Here is a 20309-nt window from a genome sequence, read left to right as displayed (position 1 = left end):
TCCTCAGGTCCGTACCCCTCCCAGTCCACCAAATACTGGAAGCCCCGGCCCATCCTACGGACATCCAAAAGCCGGCGTACAGTCCAAGCCGGCTTGCCATCGATGATCCGGGCAGGAGGCGGTGCCGGGCCCGGAGTACAGAGGGGTGAGGTGTGATGTGGTTTAATCCGGGACACGTGAAATACAGGATGGATCTGCAGTGAGGCCGGCAGCTGAAGCCTCACTGCGGCTGGACTGATGACCTTCTGGATCTTGAAAGGGCCGATGTAACGGTCCTGTAACTTAGGGGAGTCTACTTTGAGGGGGATGTCTCTGGTGGATAACCACACCTCCTGCCCTGGCCGATACGCAGGGGCCGGGGTCCGCCGACTGTCTGCATGGGCCTTTGAACTCATCCGGGCCCTCAGCAAGGCAGAACGGGCGGCACGCCACACCCGACGGCACTTCCGTAAGTGGGCCTGGACCGAGGGCACACCGACCTCTCCCTCAACCACTGGAAACAAAGGAGGTTGGTACCCCAGACATACCTCGAAAGGTTAGAGGCCGGTGGCTGACGACACCTGGCTGTTATGGGCATACTCGATCCAGGCCAGATGGGTACTCCAGGCCGCCGGGTGTGCGGCTATCACGCAACGCAGGGCCTGCTCCATCTCTTGATTGGCCCGTTCTGCTTGCCCGTTGGTCTGGGGATGGTACCCGGATGAGAGACTCACCGTGGCCCCCAGTTCCCGGCAGAAGCTCCTCCAGACGTGCGAGGAGAACTGGGGACCACAATCGGAGACAATGTCTGTTGGGATCCCATGCAGCCGGACGACGTGGTGAACCAGGAGGTTCGCTGTCTCCTGGGCCGTCGGGAGCTTCGGGAGGGCCACGAAGTGGGCCGCCTTGGAGAATCGGTCCACTATCGTGAGGATGGTGGTGTTGCCCTGGGACGGCGGGAGGCCCGTGACAAAATCCAGGCCGATGTGGGACCAGGGGCGATGGGGCACGGGCAGCGGCTGGAGCAGACCCGAAGCCCTGCGATGGTCAGCCTTGCCCCTGGCGCAGGTGGTGCAGGCCTGGATATAATCCCGGACGTCGGCCTCTAGGGACGCCCACCAGAAGCGCTGCCGGACAACTGCCACGGTTCTTCGCACCCCTGGATGACAGGAGAGCTTAGAGCCGTGACAGAAGTCCAGGACTGCAGCCCTAGCTTCTGGTGGGACGTATAGTCTGTTCTTCGGCCCAGTTCCAGGGTCCGGGCTTCGTGCCAGGGCCTCCCGGACGGTTCTCTCTACGTCCCAGGTGAGGGTGGCCACGATAGTGGACTCCGGGATGATGGGTTCCGGTGGATCCGACAACTCCGTTTTGACTTCATCTTCATGTACCCGGGACAAGGCATCCGATCTCTGGTTCTTAGTCCCGGGACGGTAGGTGATCCGGAAGTCAAAACGGCCGAAGAACAGTGACCAGCGGGCTTGCCTGGGATTCAGCCGCTTGGCGGTCCTGATATACTCCAGGTTCCGGTGGTCAGTGAAAACCATGAATGGCACGGACGTTCCCTCCAACAGATGTCTCCACTCTTCAAGAGCCTCTTTCACCGCAAGGAGTTCTCGATTGCCGACGTCATAGTTCCGTTCGGCCGGGGTCAACCTGCGGGAAAAATAGGCACACGGGTGAAGGACCTTATCGGTCTTCCCGCTCTGGGAAAGCACAGCTCCTATCCCTGAGTCCGAGGCATCCACTTCAACCACTAACTGGCGACTAGGATCGGGCTGCACCAGAACGGGTGCAGACGAGAAGCGCCATTTCAACTCCTTGAACACGGCATCGCAACGATCCGACCAGGTGAAGGGGACTTTTGGTGAGGTCAGGGCTGTCAGGGGGCTAACTACCTGACTGTAGCCCTTAATGAACCTCCGGTAGAAATTAGCAAAGCTGAGGAACTGTTGCAGCTTCCTACGGCTAGTGGGTTGGGGCCAGTCTCTCACCGCCGCAACCTTGGCCGGATCAGGAGCGACGGAGTTGGGGGAGATGATAAACCCCAGGAAGGACAAAGATGTGCGGTGGAATTCACACTTCTCGCCCTTCACAAACAGCCGGTTCTCCAACAACCGCTGCAGGACCTGACGTACATGCCGGACATGAGTCTCAGGATCCGGAGAAAAGATGAGTATATCGTCTAGATATACGAAGATGAATCGGTGCAGGAAATCCCGCAAGACATCATTAACCAAAGCTTGGAACGTCGCGGGGTGTTTGTGAGGCCGAACGGCATGACCAGGTACTCAAAGTGACCTAAGGGGGTGTTAAATGCCGTCTTCCACTCGTCTCCCTTCCGGATCCGAACCAGGTGATATGCATTTCTAAGATCTAGCTTAGTGAATATTCGGGCTCCATGCAGGGGCGTGAACACTGAATCCAATAGGGGCAACGGGTATCGATTACGAACCGTGATTTCGTTCAGTCCCCTATAATCAATGCATGGACGAAGTCCGCCGTCTTTTTTACCCACAAAAAAGAAACCTGCACCCATCGGGGAGGTGGAATTCCGGATCAACCCGGCAGCTAATGAGTCCCGGATGTAGGTCTCCATTGATTCGCGCTCAGGTCGTGAGAGGTTGTACAGCCTGCTGGACGGGAACTCAACGCCTGGAACCAAATCAATGGCACAATCGTACGGACGGTGGGGGGGAAGGGTGAGCGCCAGATCCTTACTGAACACATCTACAAGGTCATGGTACTCCACCGGCACCGTCCCCAGATTGGGCGGGACTCTGACCTCCTCCTTAGCCTGGGAACCGGGAGGAACCGAGGAACCTAAACATACCCGATGGCAAGTCTCGCTCCACTGAACCACTACCCCGGACGGCCAATCGATCCGGGGATTGTGTTTTAACATCCAGGGGAACCCTAAAATCACACGGGAGGTAGTAGGAGTCACAAAAAACTCGATCTCCTCCCGGTGATTTCCTGACACCACCAGAGCTACTGGTGGTGTCTTGTGTGTGATTGGTGGGAGTAGGGAGCCATCTAGTGCCCGCACCTGCACAGGCGAGGTAAGCGCCACCAGAGGGAGCCCTATCTCCCTGGCCCATCTGCTGTCTAACAGATTCCCTTCAGAGCCCGTGTCCACCAGTGCTGGGGCCTTCAGGGTTAAATCCTCATAAAGGATTGTCACTGGGAGTCGTGTGGCAATATGGGTATGTCCCACGTGAATGTTTTGGCCCACCCCTAACCCAGTGTCTAGGGGCGGGCGTTGGTGTTTTAACCGCTCGGGGCAGTCCCTTACTTGATGCTCTATTGAGCCACAAACAAAGCACGCTCCACGGGCCAGCCTCCTCTGTCTATCTGGTGCCCTAATTTTGGCCCTGCTCGTGTCCATAGCTTCATCAGCAGGGGGAGCTGTCACCACACGGAGCGTAGAGGCTGTGGAGCGTGGGGAGGGCGGAACTCGGTCGGAACCGGAAGGGAGAGGGATGGCACGTGCCCGGCCACGCCCTTCGTCTCGTTCCCGACGGCGTTCTTCTAACCGATTGTCTAATCGTATAACAAGATCAATAAGCCCGTCTAAATCCTGCGGTTCGTCCTTGGCCACCAGGAGCTCCTTCAGGACCAACGACAGTCTGTTTACGAAGGCGGCGCGGAGGGCAGTGTTATTCCAGCCGGACCTCGCAGCCGCGATGCGGAAGTTGACTGCATAAACAGCTGCGCTCCGGCGCCCCTGTCTCATTGACAGCAGCACGGCTGAAGCGGTCTCTCCTCTATTTGGGTGATAGAACACTGTTCTGAACTCCCTCACAAACCCATCATATGTCAGAAGAAGCCGTGACTTTTGCTCCCAGAGCGCTGTAGCCCAAGCGCGTGCCTTGCCGCGAAGCAGATTAATTACATAAGCTACCTTACTAGCATCAGTCGCGTACATGACGGGACATTGTGCGAAGAGGAGCGAACACTGCATAAGAAAGTCCGCGCACGTCTCCACACAACCCCCGTACGGCTCTGGAGGGCTTATGTATGCTTCAGGGGAAGGTGGGAGGGGTCGTTGAACGACCTGTGGAACGTCACTGTTGCGCACAGGATCGACAGGAGGGAGAGCCGCAGCAGCGCCCTGATGGCGCACCTCCACCTGCGTGGCGAGAGCCTCCACCCTGCGGTTAAGGAGGACGTTCTGCTCGGTCATTAGATCCAACCGAGCCATAAAAGTGGTGAGGATTCGTTGCAACTCACCGACCATTCCTCCTGCAGACGCCTGTGCGCCCTGCTCTTCCATTGGCCATTCAACAGCCGGTTGACGCCCCTCGGGGTCCATGACGTTGGCCGAGATATCCTGTTGGGAAAGTGTAAGTACACGGACCCACAACAGGGGGCGCAAATGAACGGACAATGGAATAGGTCAAATAACAACACTTTACTGTTGTGAATGTGCACAACAAACACTACAGATTACAATAATGGAAAAAAAAGTCAATTTCACAAAGGTGTCGTGTGGGCAGGCTCGAAGATAGGAGACGCCTCTCCAAAGTAGAACCGGAACCACACGATTTCCTCCGCCACCAGACCCCGGGAATACTGGAGCCGCCAAGTCCCGAACTCCCAGGTGGCCACTGCCTCCGCGTGTCGGACCTGGTACTGCTGGCGAGGAACAAAGAACAATTAAAGGAGGGCGCGTTTGCACCCAGGAATCCGAACGGTAGGAAAACTACCTCCACCTCTCGTTAGAAAAATACTCCTTAGAACAACGCACAAAATCCAAAAAGGATACAATTCGTCAGCTGAGCTACGTTACCTTCTAGGTAGAAACGATATCTCGGCAAAGAGGTGGAGACGTCGTCCTGCTGATATACCCCTGCCGATCAGATGACTGGTAACAGCTGTTGCCGGTGATGTGTGACAGCTGTCACCCTGGCTGCTCCTGTGAGGCGGCTGTGCCCTCTGGTGCCTGGAGCCCGCACTCCAGACAGGGCGCCCTCTGGTGGTGGGCCAGCAGTACCTCCTCTTCTGGCGGCCCACACAACACAAAGTGTTGTACAAAAAAGAAAAATGGGCACCAAGTTATGCCCAGTCTTAAATAAATAAGTTAAAAATAACAATAAAATTGCAGTAGGCAATAAAATTAATAATAATAAAAAAAAGAATAAAAAAATAGAATAAAAAACAGAGGAGCAAGAGGATTTAAAAGTCTCTAGGGTCAGGGACGATCTAATATAGGGCAGCACAGTCTCGTTTGATATCATGGGATTTGGACAGCCGGCACAAAAACGGCAGAGACAAATCCCCGGGTAAAGTGAGGGAGTTTCAGCACAAACCATTCAGCCCGGCTCAGTAAAATTCAAAGCATACTCACCGTCACCTAGTGGACATGCCGGCTGAAGATGTGCCAGTTTAAAATGGTTTCCACTGAAACTCCCATCCTCTGAATGGTTTGTGCTGACACTCCCACACTCCACCCGGGGATTAGTCTCTCCCCACAAACAGCGTCACTTCGAACGGAATAACGGTGCACTGTTTTCGGCTGCAATCACCAAAGTAGTGGTGATTAAAGACTAGAGGTGACTAGTCGTGCTGACGAGCTCACGGATGTCTTCACAGACATCTTCAACATCTCGCTGAGACAAGCTGATGTCCCGATGTGCCTCAAAGCCACCATCATCATCCCGGTCCAGAAGAAGTCGTCTCCCTCCTGTTACAATCACTATCGCCCAGTCGCACTCACTCCCATCATTATGAAGTGCTTTGAGCAGCTAGTCATGGACCACATCAGATCTGCCCTCCCCACCGCACTGGCCCCCTACCAGTTTGCATATTGGTCCAACCGCTCGACCGATGATGCTATCTCCACTGCCCTCCACTCAGCCCTCACTCACCTGGAGACCAAGGACTCACATGTCAGAATGCTGTTCATCGACTTCAGCTCAGCATTCAATACAATCATCCCCCAGCAGCTCATCCTCAAAATAGTCCAGCTGGGACTCAACACCTCCCTGTGCAACTGGCTGCTGGACTTTCTGATGGGGAGACCACAGGCAGTTTGGGTCAGCAGCAACACCTCCATCATGCTGAACACAGGAGCCCCCCAAGGATGTGTGCTGAGCCCCCTCCTCTTCACTCTGCTGACCCACGACTGCACACCTACATCCAGTTCCAACCTCTTCATCAAGTTCGCAGACAACATGACTGTGGTGGGTCTCATCATCAACAACGAGACAAGCTACAGGAGTGAGGTGAGCTGCCTGGCCATGTGGTGCACGGACAACACTGTCCACCTGAATGTGGAGAAGACGAAGGAGATTGTCGTGGACTTCAGGAGAGAGCCCGCTCAGCATGTTCCACTAACCATCAATGGTGCTGAAGTGGAGCAGGTGAGCAGCACAAAGTTCCTGGGTGTACACATCTCCCAAGACCTGTCCTGGAACATCAACACCACATCTCTGGCCAAAAAAGCCCGACAGCGACTTGACTTTCTACGGAAACTGAGGAAAGCAAGAGCCCCGACCCCCATCATGTACTCCGTCTACAGGGGTACCATCGAGAGCATCCTGACCAGTAGCATCACTGTGTGGTACGGTGCCTGCACCGTATCCTGCTGCAAGACCCTGCAGCACACTGTGAAAACAGCTGGGAAGATCATCTGTGTTCCTCTCCCCTCTCTGCTGGACATCTACCACACCCGCCTGCCACATCTACCACTCTGCCGTCTCGGAGTAGTTCCGCGATGCACGGAACTCCTCCGCACGTCTGTCTTAATGTGCTGAAAAAGTGCTGATGTCCACGTCTTTTCGCAATTCCTGTGCTAGTCAGACGACATACCGGATCAAGACAGCATCCAGTTTAGAAATGAACGGCACATTCCACTGTTACAGGAGTTTTTGTCATGGAAAGAGGAGCGGCTCCACCGCACATCGCGGTGGAGCCGCGTGGCGCAAAGCAACGCCGTGATGAAGCCTTCCAGGACATGTTGGGGCATGTCCAGCTCATGCACAATCACAATCGGATAATCACACGACTGAAAAGCAACCGGAATCCATCTGAAAGCCACCTCAAAGCCTTCCTGTGAAACCAACACCGAGGTGGTTTTGTCCCGCGTAATGAACGGCTCCGTGGCGCGTCCCTCCGCTTTTCTTTCCATGAAAAAAACTCCTGTAACAGTGAAATGTGCTGAAAAAGTGCTGATGTCCACTCCTTCTGCCTTTTTGTGAAAGTCAGACAAGGTCCCGGATCAACAAAGCCTTCACGTTGGAAATGATCTGGTTGTTTCAGCGGGGTCTGAGCATGTCGATCGGCGCTGGGAGCTCGCCGCGCTCTCAGCAGTTGTGGGCCGTCCTTAAAGCGGCAGTAACACTCCTTAATCTGTATAATCCCCATAAAATCATCCCTGAAAGCCATATTAATTTTCCGAACGGTGTCCACCTGGAGGTCTCTCACAGTTTCTGGAAAAAAATTGATGCAGCAAAGCTCCAAATCGTTAAGACATTTATTTGCAATAAAAAATTGACGAGAGGGGTGGACCAATGCTCACACAAAGCCTGCTCACAGGCGAATGACGCAACCGACAGGCGTGAAAAAACTCACGCATGCGCACGAAGGTTCAAGTTTGTCTGATGCAGTCACACGTGATTCAAATCCATATGGTTTTTGAAAAAAATAAAAAGGTCCGATACTTTTCTAACAGACCTCGTATGTCGCTTAATGATGCTTGATATTGCAAGATTGTATTGTAAAAAAGGGGCAGAAAATATAAGACTTGTTCTTCCAATCTGCTCCTTTTCATTCAGCGATTTGTAATGTTTTGTTATTTCTGCTTTTCTGTTTTTTTCTTTTAAATGAATGAAATAAATATTAGGAAAAAAAAATCATCCGTGCAAGGGTGTGCTTTTCACGACAGCGGTGTTGAATTTGGGCTTGTGCCACACACCTTGCATCTCCCATAAAAAGAACAGAAAAACAATTTTAGACACACATTCATTTTAGAATTGGTAAATGTTCGATAAGTAACATTTTCAGTTGCAATGTGTGTGTTTATCTTATATGAGCATACTGATTGGCTTTCATTTTGCACTTGTGGTCATTACCACATGCACACTCCTTATTTACATACTACTGGCTACGTCACACTACCGTCCACTGTCATGTGCACAATTATTGTTGGTAAATCACCCGCAAAACAATATGCAAAAGTTTGGCACTCGTTATCTGGAATCTGAGTAACTCAGAGTCACAGTGTTCACTGGATCCCTCTGGCAAATACATGTGTGTCTATTATGTTCTAATACTGTATTTGGAAACAGAATCAACCAGCAGTGTTTCTGATCTAACCACACTACCACACCGGGATTTTGGTAAACAGAATATTGGCAGTTCTGCTTTAAAATGTAAAACGGAAAGGTTTTTAATGTACAATGAAGGTTTAGAATTTAGGACATGCAGTTCAGATTTGCTGGGGAAAATAATAAAATAAAAATCAGGTCATTTTTCAGGTCATGAATTCAGTGCATTTCTAAGTCTCCATTCTGGACTGGACTGTCCCTTTGTTTGTTTGTTTGTTTTGGGTCATTTAAAGAAATGACTTGAAAGACACTCAGACCAGACACCTTTGCTAAGGTCCATCAGTTGACAATTAATATCTCTGTTGATATTTTCCCTTTATTTCTTTTTCATTTTGTGGTTATTCCTTTGGTGGATTGTCCAACATTTCTACCACCTGACTGCTGACTTTTGATTCTGATTGCTCATCTTTGAACCTTGTCAAGGTTGTGTCTTTTTATTGTAGTTTGTTTTTCTGTCCATATGTCTGTCTTACAGAACAAATCAGGGTGGCTGATTACTTTAACAATTGGGATAAATGGCCAGGATCTGCAATTTTATCCTGATAAATTTAACCCAGGATTAAAGATAGGATTAAGATTACATGACTCAGGATCAAAGTTGATCGATCAAAGACATGATGCACTCAACTCTTTAACCAAAAGCCCAAGTGTTGCACCAAGTTTCATTAAAATGCAGTCAAATCCTTTTGAGATGCCGAAGACAAAATAACTAAATATCAACTGATGAAGGAATATTTCCAGATCTGCATTTAATCTGATACAGGAGGACAATTTGTAGCCTTATCTCCAGATTTTATTGGATTTTATTGGAGACTGTGTGTGACACAATATTCTTTTGCATTTCATTTCTTGATTCAACTTTGTCCCATTTTAAATTTGTAATCAGCAAATAAGATACAGTCTGATATTTTTGTGCAGTATCGTCTCTCTCTCATATGAATTACATTATCATGAAAACAATTTCGAAGCCAAAACAAATAGTGGAAGAAAAAAATCCAGACTTGGTCGGCTGTTAAATCTGACTGTGGAGTAATATTCCAGTCACAATGGCCTGGTGAGCACCAGACTGAATCATCTCTTCCTCTCATCTCTTTGTGTCTGCCAACGCTGGATTTAAAATCAAACTCAATATGAGCCAAGCGTCCTCAGCACCGGCTTCTGTATTCATATGGCCATCCTACGTCTGTCGCTGTCACAAGCCTTTCAGCCAATCACGTTCCTGAAAATGTCCCCGTCAACACGCCATGTGACAAAAACACATTGATGTGTGCTTCCATTGAAACAGTCAGGCTTCATAGGTCATCTGGGGGGTTGGGAGGAGCACATATCATACTCAGGAACCAGAAGAACAGACACTCATGTTCACTGTGACATCACATTAACATGAGGACACCGACGACTTTATGATGTTGAAAGTGACGTGTTGAATCAGATGCTCGTCCACTTCATGCCACAGTAAAATATTAAATATATAATATTTTAATTGCCGTCCATGCCACAGTCAGGTGAAATGTGGATGAGTCCTTGGCCATGCGAAATGTGGGTGTGTCCTTGGCCAGGTAAAACATGGAGGTGTCCTTGGCCAAGTGAAATGTGGGTGTGTACGTGGTCAGGTGAGATGTGGCCATATCCTTAGCCAAGTGAAATGTGGCTGTGTCACTGGGCAGGTGAAATGTGGGTGTGTCCTTGGCCAGGTGAGACATGAGTGTGTCCTTGGCGAACTGCAACATGGGCATGTCCTTGGCCAGGTGAAATGTGGGTGTGTCCTTGGTCAGGTGAAACATGGAGGTGTCCTTGGCCAAGTGAAATGTCGGCATGTCCTTGGCCATGTGAAACATGGGTGTGTCCTTGGCCATGTGAAATGTGGGCATGTTCTTGGCCAGGTAAAACATGGGTGTGTCCTTGGCCAAGTGAAATGTGGGTGTGTTCGTGGTCAGGTGAGATGTGGGTGTGTCCTTGGCCAGGTGAGACATGAGTGTGTCCTTGGCGAACTGCAACATGGGCATGTCCTTGGCCAGGTGAAATGTGGGTGTGTCCTTGGTCAGGTGAAACATGGAGGTGTCCTTGGCCAAGTGAAATGTGGGTGTGTACATGGTCAGGTGAGATGTGGCCATATCCTTAGCCAAGTGAAATGTGGGTGTGTCCTTGGCCAGGTAAAACATGGAGGTGTCCTTGGCCAAGTGAAATGTGGGTGTGTACGTGGTCAGGTGAGATGTGGCCATATCCTTAGCCAAGTGAAATGTGGCTGTGTCATTGGGCAGGTGAAATGTGGGTGTGTCCTTGGCCAGGTGAGACATGAGTGTGTCCTTGGCGAACTGCAACATGGGCATGTCCTTGGCCAGGTGAAATGTGGGTGTGTCCTTGGTCAGGTGAAACATGGAGGTGTCCTTGGCCAAGTGAAATGTCGGCATGTCCTTGGCCATGTGAGACATGGGTGTGTCCTTGGCCATGTGAAATGTGGGCATGTCCTTGGCCAGGTAAAACATGGGTGTGTCCTTGGCCAAGTGAAATGTGGGTGTGTTCGTGGTCAGGTGAGATGTGGGTGTGTCCTTGGCCAGGTGAGACATGAGTGTGTCCTTGGCGAACTGCAACATGGGCATGTCCTTGGCCAGGTGAAATGTGGGTGTGTCCTTGGTCAGGTGAAACATGGAGGTGTCCTTGGCCAAGTGAAATGTGGGTGTGTACATGGTCAGGTGAGATGTGGCCATATCCTTAGCCAAGTGAAATGTGGGTGTGTCCTTGGCCAGGTAAAACATGGAGGTGTCCTTGGCCAAGTGAAATGTGGGTGTGTACGTGGTCAGGTGAGATGTGGCCATATCCTTAGCCAAGTGAAATGTGGCTGTGTCATTGGGCAGGTGAAATGTGGGTGTGTCCTTGGCCAGGTGAGACATGAGTGTGTCCTTGGCGAACTGCAACATGGGCATGTCCTTGGCCAGGTGAAATGTGGGTGTGTCCTTGGTCAGGTGAAACATGGAGGTGTCCTTGGCCAAGTGAAATGTCGGCATGTCCTTGGCCATGTGAGACATGGGTGTGTCCTTGGCCATGTGAAATGTGGGCATGTCCTTGGCCAGGTAAAACATGGGTGTGTCCTTGGCCAAGTGAAATGTGGGTGTGTTCGTGGTCAGGTGAGATGTGGGTGTGTCCTTGGCCAGGTGAGACATGAGTGTGTCCTTGGGGAACTGCAACATGGGCATGTCCTTGGCCAGGTGAAATGTGGGTGTGTCCTTGGTCAGGTGAAACATGGAGGTGTCCTTGGCCAAGTGAAATGTCGGCATGTCCTTGGCCATGTGAAACATGGGTGTGTCCTTGGCCATGTGAAATGTGGGCATGTCCTTGGCCAAGTAAAACATGGGTGTGTCCTTGGCCAAGTGAAATGTGGGTGTGTTCGTGGTCAGGTGAGATGTGGGTGTGTCCTTGGCCAGGTGAGACATGGGTGTGTCCTTGGCAAATTGCAACATGGGCATGTCCTTGGCCAGGTGAAATGTGGGTGTGTCCTTGGTCAGGTGAAACATGGAGGTGTCCTTGGCCAAGTGAAATGTTAGCGTGTCCTTGGCCATGTGAAACGTGGGTGTGTCCTTGGCCATGTGAAATGTGGGCATGTCCTTGGCCAGGTAAAACATGGGTGTGTCCTTGGCCAAGTGAAATGTGGGTGTGTTCGTGGTCAGGTGAGATGTGGGTGTGTCCTTGGCCAGGTGAGACATGGGTGTGTCCTTGGCAAATTGCAACATGGGCATGTCCTTGGCCAGGTGAAATGTGGGTGTGTCCGTGAGACAGGGGTGTGTCCTTGGTCAGGTGAAATGTGGGCGTGTCCTTGATCAGGTGAGACATAGGTGTGTCCCTGACCTCTTCCAGCTGCTATTCATTCATTATTCACTGTGGCCTCTGCATCATTCATCATTTTCAAGCATCATGCTGACAGAAAGACAAAGAAATGGCAAACCAGGCTGAAAACATAACCTCAAGGTGTCTTCAAAGCCTACTGGGAATATGATACTTGAATTTAAATCCTTCCTTCCTTCTTTTCCTTCCTCCCTTCCTGTGTCAGTGCACTGCCATGTAAAGTGCCCAACTGAACCAAAAGCCCAAAAGTGATTTCATTCACATCTACTAATCAGTAACAGCTGTATCTCCAATCAGAAGCAGCTGGTCCACAGTTTAGTCATTGACCAACCAGTGGGAAATCTCTCTGCTGTTTTTAGTCACTGTTTGGGACTTAGCCTTCTCTACTCCAATGCCTCCTGTTGGTCCTTGTGCCTGTCCTGTATTCCGCCTTCTCTGCCCAGCTACCTCCTGTTGGTCCCCTTCTGTCGCTGGGGTCCCTGGCCACAGTTGCTGACCTGCACCACACTCATCTCTGCTGCACCGCCACTTGTTGGTCCCTGTCTGACATTCTGGGGTTGCCTACTTCTGACAGCAGGATTTGAGTTCAGGATACCCTGATGCTGTCAGACATGGGATCGGCCCTGAAGACTGAAAAATTTCTATCTATGAAATAGATGTTTAACAGTCCCTAGTCTCCTGAGTCTTAATGGTAGAAATTGGTAGAATTGGATCCTTCTTCTCAAACCTTTGGAGCCCCACCTCACTCCTTACCCCTTCTTTTCAGTGGAGCATTTGATGATGATATTTGAACAGTGTTCTGTTTGGAGTCAAAGACAGTCATATTTAATTTTGTCTAATGAAGTTCTTTTGTCTTTTCCATTTGTCAGTTAACTAGAGCCAGAGCCGCTATGAAAACCAATCGACTGAGGATCCATCATTCATTTATCCTTCTAATCATATTTCTGGTCCCACCAATATTGTCATATTTAGCTCCCTTGGCTGCCCTTGTCATAAAGTTTGGCCGTCTCTGACAGCCAGCAGCAAAGTGAGAATGGCTGGCACTCAAACTGTCATCTTCCATTCATTATCATGACAACTGACAGATTGCACTGAGGATCATTCAAATCCACACAGACTCACTAAATCTCAAGAAAGCGGGACGTCAATCTGGTTGTGGCTTGGTGAAGCAGTTTTCACGTCTGTGGTTTGTCCCTGTAGAACAAAAACAAGCTGTTAGGCTGGTACAACACACACTCCTCTAAGTGCTATTGATTATTCCAGCCGCCCATTTCAACAACAAAACCGGCCTTAATTCTCTTTCTGCCCGACTTTGTCATCTTCCCTCAGTCGCTTGAAGCACACTTGCATTTCAATTTGAAAATTATCCATTGCAGAACGCTCTTGACCCCCAAAAATCTCTCGCTCAAGCAAACTTTGCAGCTTTTTGAAGACGTGCCGACAGATGGAAGGGAGGACTGATATAGAATTGGTAATGCATATGAATGTTGATTGTGGAATTGTTTTGGCAGTGGGAAATGGAGAAGGTGTGAATTCATTATCCACACATTCTCATCTGCCTCCTACCTGAAGGCCGGCCATCGAGGGAAATAACTTGATCAGATGACAAAGAAAACAGTGAATATGCTCAACAGCACGTTGGAGAGGTTCCAACTGAACTTGACTGCAAACACGATGTGGAGATTCACTTGGTCGTAGATTCACCGGGTGATGAGTGTGTCTCGTGTGTTAACGTCTGACTTTGTTAAGCCTCCTGAATTACCCCGTTCTTGATGCAACAAACAAACAAATACAGTGGAAGTAAAATGTGAGTGGCTCTTTGTTTGGCTGCCTAGGCAACAGTTGCACCTTTGAGTTAAGCTAATTAGCAGCTGAGACAGGATGCTTTTCACAACAGTGTCACGGCATACATAAAGAAATGTGTGAACATCTCCAGGGTCATACCTGACCCTCAGACAGGACACAGTCCACTCCAACTAGGGAGGTTCTGACTTTGACCGTGCTGGTCCACGAGGCTAAAGAGGAGACTGTAAAACCACTTACCCTAACCACACATATCATTCCACCAGTCTGTGCTGTTTGTGTTTGTTTAGTAGGGTCATGTAGAGGAGAGAAAGGGATCAGGCTCACCAAAGGTGTCTGATGGCACAATTAAATCCATCTATTCATACAAGACCTTTCCAAGACGGGGACATACGGGGTCTATGTGGGAGCTGTCTGAAATCCAGATCATGCCTGTTAATGGAACATCATGTGGTAAAAAGAAAAAAAAAACTGTGACTGGGTGAAAAACTGACTTACCAATTATATTCTATTTTCAGAGATTCTGCTCTTCACCTCTTGGATGTGCGTTGAGTCATTGTGATCACTGGACTCTACGTCTTACATGCACATACATGCCTGCATCATTCATGTTTGCCTGCATCATTTCTGTCTCTGAATATTTGATCATTCTTTGTTTTTATTTCATTGTTGGGACTTTGGCCAGAGTAGATGGTCACCTCACTGAGTCTGGTCTGCTTCCTGTCTGAGAGAGTTCTTCCTGTCCACTGTCCCTAATATGCCCGATCAGGGGGAAGGTAAGATTGGACTTTATTCCTGCGTAGAGCACTGGGGTGACTTACGTTGGTGTTGCAAAAATAAATTGAATTGATCCAAACCAGGAAAATGAAGTTGTGATAAAAACATCAGTTTCCATACAAAACATAAGATACAAGTCAAGTGTACTCGTCTTGTAAAAAAAAAAAAACATGGTTTCTCGAGCAGAGCTTACAGGGAGATTTTCTTTTGGTTTATTAACTATACTCCAGTGTGATTTAGATTTTAAAAATATTGTTATTATTATATTATTATTAATATTATAGGGCTTTCCTGGGAATCAGCACACCTAACAAAATAAAGCCTGATAATAAAAGAATAAACGCCAAACGTTAATTTACTCAGTGCTGTTGGCAAACAATTTGCCTTCATCTGCATCAAATAAGATCCAGTATGTTGTCCAACACAGGTTTATTTGTCCATCTTGCTTATTTTTGAAATTTAAAAGCCCTTTTGGTACACACCACAAGTTACTGTTCACACCTCCTTCCACGGCCATTTGATGATTCCTTTTGTCCAAAATTTTTTTTTTGTCCGATATGTCATCCAATGTGTGTTTATTTGTCCATCTTACTTATTTTTTGAATTAAAAAATCCTTATGTTCAGTAAGAGCACATACTGTGGTGTGCACATGTGCTACTGACCTTCTGTCCATTGTTAAACTTGCCTTTAAGGAAAGATTCCATTAAAAAGTGAGTTCCAGATGCAAAAAAAAAAAAAAAAAAAAAGTGTGACTTATACTCTGATGCAACTTATGTTTTTGTTTTGTTTCCCCTCTTCAAGAGACATGTTTCGACAGGCACGACTTATGCTATTTTCCGACTAATCTGCCAGAAAGCAGAGTACATTTTTCAGGCTTGGACATTAATCATTTTGAAGTGGGACATTTTTACTTGGTGTATAAGGAAAAAATAAATACTTTTGAAAAATAAGAATGGAGGGTGACCACTCCCAGCCAGGACTTGAACCTGCAACCTTCTGCACAGAAAGCTGCTGCAAGTCAGGTTTGGAAGCATGCACTCGTACCTTCTATCACTGCTTCTACCACATCATGGAACTGCCTTGCATCAGGGATGGGACCCACCCAGGCAGACAACCAATCAATCTATCGCTACCTGCTGAGGACAATCAACTATCTGCTGCAACCAGAGAGGAGGGGAAGGAAATATTTTTATTCCACTAGAGTGCATTGTAGCTATCTAACAGCTCGGATTGAAAATAGAATGTTTTCTTTGTCTTGTTGGGTCTTAATTAAGCTCTTGTGAGATATTTACCTCTGTGAAGGAGGTTATGTGGTCATCAGTGTCTGTTTGATTGTTAATGGGATGACGAAAAATGAGCAAAACGATTATCGTGAAGCTCAGTAGAGGGCTGAGGCATGTGCCAAGGAAGAACAACTGAAATTTGAATGTGGAAACAGCAGATCCTGACCTCTGATTCCAGTTATTTGGATGAGTTGTCCAGATTAAAGGATTGATAAAATTAGACTGAAAGATCAGCAATCACAATCAAATATCAGAACCAGGTCTGTGACTGATGTGAAAAATGGGGATAAAAAGTTAGCATTCAGAATCAAAGATCAACCTTCAGGATCAAAGGTCAGTATCCAGGATTAAAGGTCAGTGTTAGGACTCATGAGGGATTAACACTGGAAGCAGTAAGAGAGCAATGCAGACTCACAGACATGGCTGGTTGTGGTGAATAAAAGGCTTTATAGTGTGAGCATGCAGAAGATTCAGTACACAGTCAGATAATGAGGCAGAGGTATCAGACAGGGTACAGGCTGGGACGTGGTCAATAATACGAGCTGAGGTCATACCAATGGTGTCAAGGAGTATTGCAGGCAAAAACAGAGGCAGAGTCTAAATACAACCTAAGTTCAGGATTAAGGCAAGGAGGAGGTTGGCGCTAACAAGCAAGGTCAAAACACTAAGAAGCAAACAGGACATGAACTAAAGGTGAGAAAGTGAACAAAGTCAACAATTGGGCAGTGAGCTGTGGAACTGTGAGGGTTTAAATAAGGAGCAAACTAATCAGGGTGATGTGAAGCAGGTGTGTGGAAGGTTCTGGAAAGGGGTGTGGTTTTATGAATCAAAGATGAGGGAAGAAAGGTAAGAGAATGCGGGAGGGCAAAACAAAGTGATGCAAAACAAGATAAGTAAGTGAAAGAAAAACTAACTGAATAGCATGAAATGTTCTAGACAAACAATAATGCATGAGCAAAATAAAAAGGGGCATAACTAAGAAATACTGTGACTAGTCTAAAGAGGGGGGAAAAAAAACAAGGAACCTAATATTAAACCAAACTAGGAAGACGCAGATACTGGCTGAGACAAAAGAGAATACAATAACTGATGAAGGCAAATAAACAAAAATCCAGTGAATACAGAATAATGCAATAAATAAAACAAGATAACTGATAAACAGAAAATGCAATGAATAACAAATGGAACATAATCAGATAAGCAACACTGAAGATAAATAATAACAAAAACCTGTGACTAAAGCATAATACAATAAATGTGATCAACAGACTAAACTAAGACTAAAGTAACTTAAAGGACCATGAGTGAAAGAAAACAATAAGCACCTATAGAATAAATGATAACAAAAGAGTGAACAGTGACGAAAGTGCGAAACAAAGAAAAGCAATAAGCACTGTGTTACAGTGGTCAGAGGACAGTGTGGGAACTCTGAGAGGGTGTTTCTCCTGTACAGACTGGAGCATCTTTCACAGCCTTGAGTTGAATGAAGCCACAGAGACTATTACGGATTATATACATTTTTGTGTGGATAATGTGGTGCCAAAAAAAGACATTGTGTTTTTCCCAAACAATAAGAGTCACATAACCAAGGAGGTAAAAGCCAGTATCAACAAAAAGCGACTGGCTTTTAGAGACATTGATAGAGCTGCAGCAGCCCAGGCCCAGAAGGAACTTAATGTTGTGCTAGCCAATGCACGGAAAAGGGAACAGAACCGCTTAGAACATGGGCTTAATTCCTTGGATAACAAAAAACTTTGGGACTCTATGAAAAGGATGATGGGCGTGAACATAAACAAACAGCAATTAATTACAAGGAATGATGAAGATTTTGCCAACAACTTAAATGATTTTTTTCTTGAGATTCAACAGGAAGAATGATGTTGAGTGTGAACCAGTAGCTGACTTGGGGCATGCATCTGAAATGAGTAGCTTTGATATTGATCAGCAGTGTATCCAAGCCATTTTTAGTAAAGTGTCTTCTACCAAAGCTGCAGGACCGGACGGCCTGTCAGCTTTTTTTATTGAAAAACTGTGCACAGGAACCTTCGGAGGCATGGTGCCCTATTTTCCAAATGTCAGCTTTGAGTTGTTCTGTTCCTCTATGCTGGAAGCGGTTGACCACTATACCCATACCAAAAACTTTAGCCCCGGCCACTAAAAAAGATTATAGGCCCGTGGCTTTAATCAGCATTGTTATGAAATGCTTTGAGAAGGTAATGGTCAATAGACTCAAGTTGGAAGTGTCCAAGTCTCTTGATCCGATGCAATTTGCATATAAGCAGGGACTTGGAACTACAGATGCCATTGTGTGTATGTCACACATGATTTATAAGCACTTAGAGAATGCTGATTGTTACGCACGTGTGTTATTTGCTGATTTCTCGTCGGCCTTTGACACAGTTCGCCTTCATCTTTTAGTCCAAAAACTGAGAGATCTTAATGTTAGCTCCTCCCTTGTTAGGTGGTTTTACTCTTTTTTAACTAATAGGTCACAGAAAGTTAGAGTAAACAACTCCTTGTCTAAAGCACAATCCTGTAGCACGGGAGTGCCTCAAGGGGCTGTAAGCTCTCCCATTCTTTTCACCCTATACACCAATGGCTGTAGGAGCACAAATCCAAGCAACAAAATCTTGAAATTCTCAGACGACACAATTATTATGAGCTTACTTTCAGCTGGTGAAAGTCTGTCAGTTTATTTTAATGAAATCGACTCCTTTCAGTCTTGGTGTGAGGAGCACCACTTGACTCTAAATGGGGTTAAAACCAAAGAAATGGTCTTTGATCCAAAAAGACTCCTGTCCCATGATCCAGTAATCATTGGAGACAGGGAGATAGAACAGGTGGAGTCAGTGAAATATCTGGGTGTCTATGTGGATAATCTTCTGAGGTGGAATGTGCATGTGGATTTTTTTATGTAAGAAACTTTCCCAAAGACTCCACTTCCTCAGAAGACTGAGATTGTTTGGAGTAAGCACCCGAATCATGGATTGTTTTTATAATGCCGTGCCGGAGAGCCTCATTAGATATGGAATAGTGGCCTGGTTTGGCTCACTCACAGTGCAGGGTAAAACCAAAATTGGACAGCTTGTAAAAAATGCAATGAAAATCATAGGACAGAAGGAGTTTCCTTCTCTCCAGACAATTTTTGAAACCTCTGTCCTGGCACAAGCCAAAGCCATAACCAGAGAACCCTCCCATCAACTGCACAGTGAATACACTCTGCTACCTTCTGGGAGGCGCTATCGAGCGATCAACCACCGCAGTAACAGGTTCAAACTCTCTTTTGTTCTCACTTCAGTGGCTTTGTTAAATAAGACAAGACAGTAGGAATGTGTTTTTTTAATTGTTGAATTGTAATTATAATGTTATTTATTGGGCAGGTGCAATATACTGAAGTCACTTTATCTGCAAATGCACTTTACTTGGGATTGTGCAATATCATGACATGGTCATATTCCTTTTGTTGAAATCGTGCAGACCAGCTGACTGTTGTACCGTTGTCTGTGTGTCTGGATGTTAAATGTTGTGAATGTTGTGTATGTGTCAAACAACACTGTGAGCCCAAGACAAATTTCCCTGTGGGGACAATAAAGTTTAACCTAACCTAACAAACAAACAGATACAAACAGATACAGATGACAAAGTAAAAACTTAAGAAAAGCAAAACCAGAAAATCAGAGGAAATTATGCAAGGACTAGGACCTAAACCATGAGCCGGGGCCGAGCATGACAGTCAGGACCAGTTCAATGACTGGTACTAAAGATGGGGATCAAATGTCAGAATTCAGAATCAAAGATCAGCATTCATGGTCGAAGGTCAGCATTCAGGATCAAAGATACAATAACTTCATAGTTAACACAAATGTAATTAAATCACAGAGTTACTGGTCCAGTGGAAGCTGAATAATAAAAGAATAACAGTGTGACAGAAACAATAAGGAAATTAAGGGATAATCCTCAAACGATGGCCTCGTCTATCAAAATTGGACAACTTCAGTGTCGGTTGCTAATAAAACAGGAACTTGGAGTATTTACAGCTTCATGTGAGGACAGTGGAGGATGTCAGGGATCGTGGAGCTGGTGTTGTTGTCAGGCACTCCTGACACTGATGGTGACGTTTGCCATCGGCACAACAGAGAGGCTGTCGTCCCGCTGACTCAGAACCACAGATGGCCCAGTAACCTCATCAAAGACCAACTCCAGTCCCTCAACAACAGCTATCTGCTGCTGCACAGAGACAACAACGTCACAGGCAAAGCTGGTGGACTCCTTCTCTTTTGGCCTTGTATGTGCATTGAT

This window comes from Thalassophryne amazonica, chromosome 2, assembly GCF_902500255.1.
Source record: "Thalassophryne amazonica chromosome 2, fThaAma1.1, whole genome shotgun sequence".
Lineage (NCBI taxonomy): Eukaryota > Metazoa > Chordata > Actinopteri > Batrachoidiformes > Batrachoididae > Thalassophryne > Thalassophryne amazonica.
The sequence above is the reverse complement of the archived record's forward strand: the minus strand, read 5'-3'. Positions refer to the sequence as shown.